The sequence below is a fragment of the Peromyscus californicus genome, unplaced genomic scaffold, assembly GCF_007827085.1.
Source record: "Peromyscus californicus insignis strain IS unplaced genomic scaffold, ASM782708v3 Scaffold_7__1_contigs__length_154581171, whole genome shotgun sequence".
NCBI lineage: Eukaryota > Metazoa > Chordata > Mammalia > Rodentia > Cricetidae > Peromyscus > Peromyscus californicus.
Window position 1 is genome coordinate 76,383,609 of NW_026294595.1, and position 11,358 is coordinate 76,394,966.

Sequence of the window (11,358 nt, forward strand, 5' to 3'; positions counted from 1 at the left end):
TTGAAAAGCAAAGGTTATGACCAGTACTCCATGCTGTCCCTGACATCTAAGGGGCCCCACAGGCCCTCCTTGTTTATGAACCCAGAGCATCTGAAGTCCAACAGTCAAGCCCTCATCCTCAGCTTGCCTGTGCTCTTTGTCTTGCCCTCAGTTAAAGCCCTTCTCCCGAGTTCTGTGCACCTGCATAGGAGCCACCAGGTGCACAGCTGTTTACGTGCAAAACAACAACCAGCACACATCTCTATGTGGGACACACTCGGCAGACCGAGGGAAGCAGAAGCTGAGTCTGCAGGCCAAGTCCCCAGCCAGAACGAGAGCAAGGACATCAAGCTGAATGAAAACAAATGCTGCGTGGTTTTCCCTGAGAAAGTCAACAGATCCGACTTCAGAAAAACAAAAGGGCAATGCAGCTTACTGACATCTGAAAAACAAGTTGGATTCGCTACAAAAATCTAAATTATCTACCCACTGCAGATATGTATAGTTTGTATATGTGCATGTATGGAAATGCTGAGTGGTCAGAAACCATTAACCAGCACATCAAAACAGACGAAAACAAAATCAAAGCATTTAAAGAAAATCACAGAGCATTCTTAAAGAACTAAGGCCTCTTCAAGAACCAGTTGCTGACATTTCCCAAACACTCTCTTAAAAGACTTAGGAAAACATGTTTGCAAAGACATTTGATACTATGATTTTTATAAAGCCTTAATCTGTGTGTGATTCAAATCCTTTGCAGGGCTTCCCATCCTTGGAGAGAAGATGGGGAAGATGAGAATAATTAGTGGATTTTTTTTTCCTGTCTGGTAGTTAAACACCCTAATTACTTCAAGCACCATTACCACCACTTTCACATAAGCCATCCTCTGAAAACACTTTTCAATCTAAACGAAAATTGATGCTAATTTCTTTCCCAGAATATAGCCAATATTAACACAATTTGGAGAGCCATTGGATTTACTTTTTAAGTCTTAACAGGGATGTCAATATTATAACAGCACACAATGGAGATAATCTGCCACATCCAAAGTGGAACCAACCAGAAAGTCTTTACAATGACTACACACTTTTGTAGGCATAAAAAGTACTATAATTATATATCATGTACCATAACTTTTATTACTGGGTTGCCATTATTTTGGTACTAAAATGCCGTCCTATATTCCTTCATGCAAAATTTACTTACATTAGAATTATAGTGCTGGGCCTTTTATTCTTCCCTCTTTTATGCTGGAGAGAATAACTTTTTCTGATTGTTATCTCGATAAATCAACATGTTGGTGAAGCTTGTGAACACATTTTTCATTAGTTTCTTTGTCATAAATTCAGTGGATTAATAAATCATGACATTATTTGTTTCTAACATAAAATATAACAAAGGAACCAGACACTAGGTACATATTAGTTGAATGAATGGTTCATGTGCTCATTTTTGTGACATTTCACCTGGTTGCTGTAGACTAATGAAGTCAATGATCAGAAACATAATGCTCAAGAGACAATGTTCACTCAAGATGGAAAATGAGTGACATTTGGTTGACCCCTACTTTGGGGTGTGGGACAAAGTACATATAACAATAACTATAATATAAGATAAAATGCAAATAGCAAGTGTTACAAAACCATATCAACAGTCCATGGGTGATAAAGTTATACCTGGCTGAGAGACTCAGAAAGACTACATGAGCAATGTGACCCCTGGAATGTATTTTAAAGGATGAATAGAAATTCACTGGGCAGAAATGAGTGGTGGCCATCCAGACAGAAACAACAATAAGAACAAATACATGCAGGCAGAATGAAATGCACAGGAGTCAAGTGTAGTCAGTTTGCTGGTATCCTCGGTACATCAAGACAACCTTAGTGAGTCAACAGTCAATGAGCAGCAGATGGCAATTTTGAATCAAGATTGTAACATGGAGATTAATAGGAAATTAATGCATACAACAAGTTAGAATTGTGAAAAATAGAAGCAAAGAATTAGAAAATAAGCATGCAATGGAAAATAAGTGAAGATGAAGAGATGAGTTATAGCAGAGGAAATGCAGAGGAGAGGTTAGAAACAAAAAAATAATGGAGGGGCTGGGAAGATGGCTCAGCAGGTCAAAGTAATTTGTTTGAATCCCCAGCACCCACGTGAAAAAAATGCTAGGCATGGCTGAATACTCCCAGAAGCTGAGAATTGGAGGGGAAGGAGGCAAGTGGATCCTGGTAACTCTATGGCCAGTCTGTCTAGTAAACAGCTGGCTTCTGGTTCAATGAGAGACCATGTCCTCAATGTGGTAATGTAGAGAGCTACAAAGAAAGATGCCTGGCCTGCACTCATACACTCGTGGGCTTGTATGACTGTACAGCGCACACACACACACACACACACACACACACACACACACACACACACCATTATACAGATGCAAAATGAACAGATTTGGCCAGCCAATGTGGCCCATAAACAGGAGAAATGTCAGAAAAAGAAGGAGGACCTGTGTTAGGCTAGGGTAGTAAACACATGGGAAAAGTCTGGCAGTAGCAAAATCAGCCTAGAACCTCTCTCTCCTCTCACTGTCACATCCTGGAAAGCTCACCTATCAATTGTCATGTCACCCTGGAAGCTTCCTCCAATAGTGCAGGACTATCCGAGGCTCTCTCCTAATCTCACTCCATTTCCTACTACACATTTTTAACATAGTTAAACACAAGCCCCAACCTTCAGGAGACAAGAGCTCAACATTGTGAAGGGCAGACCCCAAGTTGGCCTTCATACTCTAATAGTCCAGTCCAGGTGCACCACTGGCAGTAAGGGGTGCTTTCTTTGTACTTTACTTTTTCTTTAAAAAACGAAAGCGAATTGAAAAATAATGTAAAATTCAAAATCCTAAAATAGCAGACAAATTGCAATTAAAAATGCAGAATAGAAGGCAGGGCGGTGGTGGTGCACACCTTTAATCTCAGCACTCGGGAGGCAGAGGCAGGAGCATCTCTGAGTTTGAGGCCAGTCTGGTCTACAGAGTGAGTTCTAGGACAGCCAGGATTACACAAAGAGACCCTGTCTTGAAAAACCAAACATTAAGAAACAAAGTAGAATAGGAAGTTGAGCCCGTTTCCCAAAAAACAGAGTGAACAGAAATACAAAGAACAGAAGAAGAGAAAGTGCACAGCATAGAGCACCAGTCTAAGAAGTTGGCGTCCAAAGCGGGTGCCTGGAATGTGAAGGAGAGAATCCCCCAACTGAAAGTTACATGCTCCCAGCCCAAAAATCTACTGAGTGCCCAATACAGAGCATGGAAAGAGGCCAATGAGGAAACAGCTCATCTTTTTTTCAGAATCCTGGAGACTTCCAGGGAGAAAAAACAAAAAGGCTTCCACCATCCAGCACTGTATACCTCTCCATCTCACCTCATCCTAATGTAGTACTGCCCCTCAACTAGAAGCCACAGCATCTCTCATTATATATACACATATATACACATAATAATTAAAGCAAACAAGGCCATGAATTTGATAGAGAGCAAGCTGGGGTACATGAGAGGGTTTGGAGAGAGGAACGGGAAGGGTTAAATGATGTGATATTACAATCTCAAAAATATTTTTTTTAAATAAAGACCTTTTGTGGTTTACACTGCACTCAAAATATTCGGAAAATAAAGTACCAAGATGTCTCAGTGAGTAAAGGCATTTGCCTTAGAAGCCTGAATACATAAATTAATGCTCTATTCTTGAAACTCACACGGTAGAAGATAACCAATTCCCACACATTGTCCTCTGATCTTTACATGCAAGTGCGTACACACACACACACACACCATGCACATACTTTTATTATAATAGTAGTAATAGTTAATAATAAATTAGACTTTCATCCTGCCTCTCAAGTGTGACAACTCTTGCGAGCATTAATATTTGTGAACGAATGCACAAAGCCTCCTGCTTTAGACAGCTAGCATGGAATTGTCTTCTTCCTACCTCCATCTTTTCTTCCCACTTCTAGTTCCTTCAAGCAGCAGTTTACACTCTCGGGGTGCAGAAGACTGGTGATATCTATTTTGTATCTTATGAATTGTCCCTAAGTGGGATTGTTTTTACTTTTATTTATGTTATATGCATGTGCCTGCTTGTCTGTACACAGTGCTCACAGAAGCCAGAAGAACACATTGGATCCCCTGGAACTGTAGTTACAGGCAGTTGTAAACAGCCATGTAGGTGCTAGGAATCAAAAGCAGGTCCTCTGCAAGAGCAGCCAGTGCTCTTAACCCTTGAGCCATCTCTCCAGCTTCAAAGTGGGAATTTTAATACAGGAAGGAAGTCATAAGAAGGACTCAAAAGAGAAACTGAGATGTAAGTAAAGTTCTCCAAGAGATAAGGGGCATGCTGGACATGAACAATTGTATCCAGCCAGGTGATTCATGATTTGCACTGACCATCAGACAATCACCATTCTAGGAAGAAGCACACTACCTGTGCCTTGAATGTAAAAGGTGCTCAATAAATATTTAGCTAGACTTTGTGACAAAGACTCCAAATTTTTATGCTAATAAGCTTATACTTTTGGGTTAAACAGTAGATACTTATACAATAGATATTTATTGTGCACCTATTTCGCTCTTGATCTTTTTCTTGCAAAGATGGATAAACCATGAAAAGACAGACTGAGTTCACCCTCCTAAGAGTGCAGTCTGAGTCGGCACCCAGTGTGTAGCTTACTTTCTAACAGGAGTCAGATAACGAAAGAGACACGACAGGTAACGATGCAGAGTGACAAAGACAGAGGTTGAAAAGAAAGGGGTTAGAGTTTGGGTTAGTTGTCAGGGAGTCTGCAAAGGCACCTGCCACCTGAGGCCACATGACGACCAGAGGAGACCAGGCAGAAGGCAGAATGGAGCAAAGGTGCTAAGACAGAAATAAAACTGAGTGTTTGAAAAAAAGTTGCAAACCACCTAGAGTACAATAAAAATGAGGAAGACAGTGGTACAAGAAAGGAGAGGCAAATGTAAGCCTCCTAACTGTAAAGCCGGTTCAGCCACAGCAAGGGGTAGGATCGCTCACCTGCAATGCGGAAATACCTTTCTACAATATTCTCAGACTGTTTTATAGAACCACCAAGATGGCTCAATGGTAAGACACTTGCCATCAAGCTGACAAGCTGAGTTTGATCTCCAGGCCCCACGTGGTAGCGAGAACTGACTCCTGCAAGTTGTCCTCGGGTCTCTCCACATGTGTGCTGTGGTGTGCACTCATCTGCCCTGGCCCCGACACATACACGAAAGCAAATAAATCAATGTAATATGAAGATTCTTCCATAACATTTCCCGTGCCACTGCGCTTACCATCAACTTCTAAGAGATAACGAAATGAAATTATTTTTTCTTTTAACTGTATTTTTCACATTTTCATTCAACCATATAGTCTGCACACAGGAAAATGTTCCTTTTCGATATGAAGACTCTGCTGTATCTCGTTTGTGGGGAAAAGGGGGCATCCCTGACAAGGGAATCCAAGAACTTCTGTATCAAGGATGAATCATTTCCACCCCGTGCTTTGCAACCCACGCTGGACACCGAAAGTACAAAGTACAATCACTGTGCGCCATCACACTTAAAGGCCAGGACTGGCATGCTGCCTCTTAATTCATTTCAACTTCATTTGTGTTGCAACTATCCCATTCTTTCAGGATACTCCAAAATGTCTCACCTCCTTCCTTCCCATTTTGATGTCTCCCTCTTCATGTTTCTCCTTGGTTCTATCCTTCACTCATCATAGTTCTGTTACTACTACCTCATCCAGGTAATGTAAACACGGCTTCCTTGGTTAAGGCTCGCAAGGCCGTGTGACCTTTCTATCAGGTCAAGGGATTGCTATAAGGCAACCACGGAGAAGCAGCTGCTGGGTAGGGAGAGAGAAATGGTACAGCAGAGACAAAACCATTCAGTCCCAAGGGCTGGGGGAACTCATTTTCTGATGTCTCCTTAGCCATGCTGCACAACTGCCCCAAAATAGTTTAGGGATCAAAACTGCCAAAGCATGACATAGACTAGCCTGCCTCCACGCTGCATCTCAGACACATTCACCTGCCACCGTCCCTGCCTGGGTAAACAATGAAATCAGCTGCCGAAACGTATTTTAAAAACTGTGTTTAAAAACTGTGTTTCTTCTATTACAAAACTGACTCCATAAAAGGGGACTGTCTTTAAGATGGTGCCATTTTCTCTTTATTTTAAACATCAAGACAGTACACGGAGTCCAGAGTCTCTAACCCTGTAAATAATTACATTATGAGGTTGTCTTCTCAGCATGTACATCAACTGCATACCTCCCAGGGCCTCCAGGAATTTCCCTTGTTCCCAGGATGCATAGACCATGCCCTCACAGTTCTTCTCCAACATCTCTAATCTAATCTATGCCCTCCACTACCTCCGCACCACCTCACTCCAAGCCCTACCTCACCCACACCAGCTGCTCACAGCTGCCAAACTTGTCTCCCAGATTTAAAGTCACACCACTCACTTTACATTCCACATATCTGGGTCTTTCTGAAATATACTTTAAATCACCCCACTGATTAAATATCTTAACTAGCTCCTCATCAACTAGAGAATAGAACCTACAACACAGGGCCTTCAGTATAGACCTGACCTACATTTCTAACTTCTTCCAGTAAGTCATCCCATTCATTCTCTTTAAAATTAACATATAAAGTAACAGGTTTCCTTTTGAAGTCTTCACATAATCGTGGTTGATCCTGTTCCCCATACTCTTCTCTCCCATATCCCTATTGCCCATCCCCATTTGTACCCTTCGATCCCAAGTGTCCCCCTTCCACTTTCATGTCACATGTCTATTATCCTCCACACACTCCTCCCTTAGAACCTCTTTTTGCTACTGTAATGGGCGGGTCCTTTTCTAGTTTCCTGGTCTCAGCTCACACTCACTCCCATGTGAATATATGAAAAATTATGTAAAAATATGTAAATATGTAAACATTAAAAGCTAGGATCCACACATGAGAGGACACATGATCTTTGTCTGAATCTGGGTTACCACACTCAACACGGTATTTTCCAGTTGAGTCCATTTTCCTGCAAATTCTTTTTTTTCGTTTTTCTTTATTAAGAAATTTTCTACTCACTCCACATACCATCCACAGATCCCCCCCTCCTCCCTCCTCCCACCCCCCAGCCTTCTTTCCCAAGCCACCCCACATCCCCACATCCCCCAAATCGAGGTCTCCCATGGGGAGTCAGCAGAGCTCAGCACACTGAGCCTAGGCAGGTCCAAGCCCCTTCCCACTGCACCAAGGCTGTGCAAGGTGTCACACCACAGGCACCGGGTTCCAGAAGCCTGCCCACAGACCAGGGACAGATTCCGATCCCCCTGCCTGGGTGCCCCCCAAACAGTTCAAGCCAAACAACTGTCTTCCATATCCAGAGGCCCTAGTTCAGTTCCATGGGGGCTCCACAGCCACCAGACCACAGTTCATGGGCTTCCACTAGTGTGGCCGGTCATCTCTGCACATCCTCCCATCATGATCTCTACATCCCTCGCCTGCAGAATCCCTCCTCTCTCTCTCATTGATTGGATTCCCGGAGCTCAGCCTGGTGCCTGGCCATGGATCTCTGTATCTGCCTCCATCTGTCAATGGACAAAGGCTCTATGATGACAGCTAGGTTATTCACTAGAACGGTCACCAGAGGAGACCAGTCCAGGCACCCTCTGGACCACTGCCAGCAGACCAAGGTGGGGTCATCCTTGTGGATTCCTGAGAGCCTCCCCAGCACCCTGCCTCTTCCTATTCCCATGATGTCCTCATCTATCATGGTTATCTCCCTCTCTGCCCTCCCACTCTGTCCCTGTTCCAGGTTGACCCTCCCATTTTCCTATGTTTTCATCCCCCACTCCTCGCCCTCTGCCCCCCCCACACACACACCCAGTCCGCTCATGTAGATTTCATCTACTTCTCCTTTGCAGGGTCATCCAAGTGTCCCTCCTAGGGTCTTTCCCTGTTAGCTAGCCTCTCTGGAGTTGTGGGTTCCTGCAAATTCTTTAATTTCATTTTCCTTTTTTGCTGAATAAAATTCCATGGTGTCTCTGTGCCATATTTTCATCATCTCTTGATGGACAGCTAGGCTGATTCCATATCTTTTCTATAATAAACACCTCTTAGGCTAGAGCCCAGACTGAATAAAAAGGGCAGAAGGAGAAAGCCAGCTGAGCACCGGCCTTCCTCTTTCTCTGCTCTCAGCAACTCTTGGTCATCCGTCATCATGTCTTTTGCACACTCTCAAACTTCACATCCTCCCACATCACTGACTTAAAACCTTCTACTGACTCATGACCAATAAACATGGCTGTACACGTATCTCCATGGTAGGATATCCTTTGGACATTTTGCCCAAGAATAGTGTGGCTAGATCATAGGCAGTTCTGTTTTTAGTTTTTGAGAAGCCTCCACTCCGATTTCCATGACGATTACACTAGCTTAGACCCATCAACGGTGAATAAAGATTTTTTTTCCTCACATACACACCAGTCTTTGTTGTACTCAGTTTCTCAATGGCAGCCATTCTGCCTGGAATGATAGAATCTCGAGGAAGTTTTAATTTGCATTCCTGTGATGCCTAAGAATAGGGAAAAATACTAAAAGTATGTAATGGCCATTCATATTTCTGCTTTAAAAAAAACTGTGTAGTTCATTAGCCCATTTTATAGACTAAAAGTTTTGGGTTTGGTGTCAAAACTCCAGTAACATTCTTCATAGATTCTAACAAGAGAAACCCCAAACCTAAAATCTGTATGGGAATAGAGAGAGCCCAGAAATCCTAAGGAAGAAGAACATGGCCAGATGAAACACAATAGCTGAGCTCAAACTACAGGCGGGGCCACAGTGACAGACAGCATGATATGGGCACAAAAAGACATGAACCAATGGGATACCATGGAAGACCCTGGAATAAACCCACACAGCATACATACCTAATTCATGACGATGTGTCAAAAATGCTAGAAAAAGAGACAGCCTATTCAATAAGTGATGTCAGCAAAATTAGGATGCCCTCTGTAGAACAAAAGCAAATCCACTCTGTTCCTGCACAGATAGCGATGCTAAATGGATCAAGGACCTTAATTTAGAACCTGAAGCACTGAATGTGCTCAAGGAAAACACCTAAGTAAACACTTCAGGATAAACATAGAAGCGAGAACTTTCTGGACAGAACCCCAATAACACAAGAAGCCCCAAAATTTAACAAATGAAATTATATAAAGTTAGAAGACTTCTGAGTCTCAAAAGAAACTATCAGCAGGGTAAACAGAGAGCCCACAAAGGGGAGAAAATCTTCCCCAGCTATACTTCAGACAAGGGGTCAATATCTAGAATATATAAAGAACAACAAAAATTAAACACCCGAAAACTAGATGTTCTTTTGACAAGTGAATTTGCCACACATCACTGTCTTTGCCATGTGTGATGTAAATCATGTTCGTAAACTGCCATGTGCTATTTGAACTCACTGAGAAGCTGGCCCTGGATGTGGGGCTTTGCTCTCCCTTCCCATTTCAGACCCAAGCATATTTGTCCAAGGTCCCTTATCTACTGATGGGCTGTCCCCCAACTCTATAACAAAACTCCACATGACAGTGGGGGTGGCCTACTCCCTGATGCCAAGCAGGAAGCAGAGAAGGGGATGTCAGTGCTCAGCTGGTTTTTCCCTTTTTTTTTCTTTTCAGTCTGGGACTCCAGCCATTGGGATGGTGCAGCTCACCCTCAGGATTTGTGCTCCATGTTTCTTAATCCAATCAAGCTGGCAATTGAAATTAGCCACCATAGGAGGCTAGGGAATTGCCACCGAGGAGACATTTGGATTTGGTCATGAATCAGTAGGAGGTTTAGAGTCAGTCAAGCAGGAAGACATTAGAGTTGGATTAGCATACTTTCTCTTCATAGTTCAGAGAATGACCTATGATAGCCATATCTGTAGTTTGTGAATGAGTGAGTTTATTAAGAATATAGCAATCCAAAGTAAGAACAAATAGCTAAGAAAACACATCAAACCAGGCACTCAGAACTGCAGCAGAAATTGACTATGAGGACTCCTTAAAGGCAGTCACCTGGCGTTCCCAACAGAGCCGGTCCTGGGCAGAGCGGAGTGTCACCTCAGGTGAGGCTTCCAAGACAACAAAAGGTAACATCATCAAATTGGGCACTCACAGTCTCCAGCAGAGACTAGATGGAAGAAGGCAAAACTGCCCAAAAGTGAAAGCACTGTGCCCTTGAAAACAGCTAAAAGGTAAATCCTTTCCAACAGAGGTTATTATTGCTCATCCTGTACTATAAAATGCCTGCAGTGGGAAAAAAAGAGACTGGGGATTCAGCCATGAGATGCTGAGCCATGGAGAAAAAGCTTAGTGGGAAACTCCAACTGCCTCACCTTCCCAATCTCTGCTGGAGGTTCTGAGTGCCCAATTTGATGATGTTACCTTTTGTTGTCTTGGAAGCCTCACCTGAGGTGACACTCTACTCTGCCCAGGACCGGCTCTGTTGGGAACGCCAGGTGACTGCCTTTAAGGAGTCCTCATAGTCAATTTCTGCTGCAGTTCTGAGTGCCTGGTTTGATGTGTTTTCTTATCGCTATACTATTAGCTATTTGTTCTTTTACTTTGGATTGCTATATTCTTAATAAACTCACTCATTCAAAACTGCGGATATGGCTATCATAGGTCATTCTCTGAACCATAAAGAGAAAGTATGCTAATCCAACTCTAATGTCCTCCTGCTTGACTGACTCTAAACCTCCTACTGATTCATGACCAAACCCAAATGTTGTCTCCTCGGTGACAATTCCCTAGCCTCCTATGGTGGCTAATTTCAATTGCCAGCTTGATTGGATTAAGAAACATGGAGCACAAATCCTGAGGGTGAGCTGCACCATCCCAATGGCTGGAGTCCCAGACTGAATAAAAAGGGAAAAACCAGCTGAGCACTGACATCCCCTTCTGCTTCCTGCTTGGCATCATGGAGTAGGCCACCCCCGCCGCCGTCATGCCTTCCACACCATAACAGGATGCACTTCTCTGAACTGTGAACCAAAAGGAGCCTTAAATTACTATTAGGTACCGATCACAGCAAAAATTGTGATACCACTGAATGAAAATATGCCTGTGATGTGTAGAATTTTATGTTTCTGAGTAGCCTCAAAAAGTAAAAAGAATATTATAAATTTTAATAATATATTTCATTTAGTCAGGTAATCCAAGTCACTCAAATGCATAATGCAAAAAGGATGTAATATTTTCCCACTAACTCCTCAAACTTCAATCTGTATCTTTCATGAAGAGTATATTTTAAATTAAGACACTATACTGTCA

The 11,358-nt window shown here is 42.8% G+C and overlaps 1 protein-coding gene across 1 annotated transcript in view; it reads right to left on the bottom strand.

The window, feature by feature from the left end:
* The window catches only part of Iftap (intraflagellar transport associated protein), a 125,649-nt gene that overhangs the window by 18,690 nt on the left and 95,601 nt on the right, over positions 1–11,358 (bottom strand). The window lies entirely within an intron of this gene.